Source organism: Penaeus monodon, chromosome 21, assembly GCF_015228065.2.
Source record: "Penaeus monodon isolate SGIC_2016 chromosome 21, NSTDA_Pmon_1, whole genome shotgun sequence".
Lineage (NCBI taxonomy): Eukaryota > Metazoa > Arthropoda > Malacostraca > Decapoda > Penaeidae > Penaeus > Penaeus monodon.
In genome coordinates, this window is record NC_051406.1 from 37,199,019 (window position 1) to 37,200,209 (window position 1,191).

Below are 1,191 nucleotides of genomic sequence, written 5' to 3' on the forward strand. Positions count from 1 at the left end.
GAAGACGGTTTTCAATACCCTGCTCTGGCGAAAGACCCTCGGCCGGAATGGGAGAAGAATGGTCTCTTCACACCTCCGCCTCGGCTTTTGTACTCCGCTGGGGGTCGAGTGCTTAGGAGGGGGGCGGGGCGGAGGAGGAAGGGGTAGCAGGGGAGGAGGGGGAGGGGGAGGAAGGGGAGGAAAGGGGTAACACGGGGGAAGGGGAGGAAGGAGGTAACATAGGGGAAGGGGAGGAAGGTATAGTTTGGGGAGAAGGGGAGGAAAGGGTAGCTGGGGAGAAGGGGGAGGGGAGGAAGAGGTAACGGGGAGGAGAAGGAAGGGGAGAAAGGGGAAGGGAGGAAGGGGTAACAGGGTTAGCAGGGGAGAAGGGGGAGGGAAGGAAGTGGGTAATAGGGGCAGAAGAGAAAGGGATGACAAAAGGGAGGAGGAAGGAGGTGACAGAGAAGGGGAGGAAAGGGGTGACAGGAAGGGGGAGGAAGGGGGTAACAAGAAGGGGAAGAATAGGAAGAGTAAGAGGCGGGGAGGAAGGGGAGACAGGAAGGGGGGAAGGGGTGAGGAAGGGGGGAAGGGGTGACAGGAAAGGGGGAGATGTCGAAAGGGGGAGGAGAGGGGGAGGGGTAATAGGGAGGAAACCGAGGGGAAAGGGAAAAAGGATGGGGAGGAAGGGATAACAAGAGAGGTGGTGATCGAGAGGGGGAGGGGAGAAGGAGAGAGGGGGGAGGGAAGGGAGGAAGGAGATGGGAAGGGGTTATCAGCAGCATAAGTACGGAAGAAGTAGAGAGGAGGGAGGAGGAAGGAGGAGATGGAGGAGGGTATGAAGAGAGGGAGGAAGGGTAGGGGTAGGGGATGGAGGGGAGGAAAAGGACTAAGGATGGGGAGGAGGGAGGGAAAGGACAATGGAGGAGGTGGAGAGAGGAGAGAAAGGGGAGGGGGGAGGAGGGAGGTTAAGAGACATCGTCACATGAGCGGTGACAAAGCACAAAGCAACGGTCATGTGGCACCCCCGAGGCACCCCCGAGGCACCCCCGAGGCACACACCCCAGGGAGCGTGCGTTCGAGCCCCAGGCTAATCCCCCGTCGACGCAGAGCTGCCGCGGGCGTGATCCGGCGGAGAACGGGCCGTCTTACAATGTCCTTTGTGCGGGCGGGGCGCGTGCTGAGACTCCGCGTCCTCGCCTCAGCCGGGGTAGA

General features: G+C 60.9%; 1 pseudogene; it reads right to left on the minus strand.

Moving 5' to 3' along the window:
- The window catches only part of LOC119586663, a 3,639-nt pseudogene extending 3,522 nt beyond the window's left edge, over window positions 1-117 (minus strand).
- Window positions 118-1,191: the final 1,074 nt, after the last annotated feature.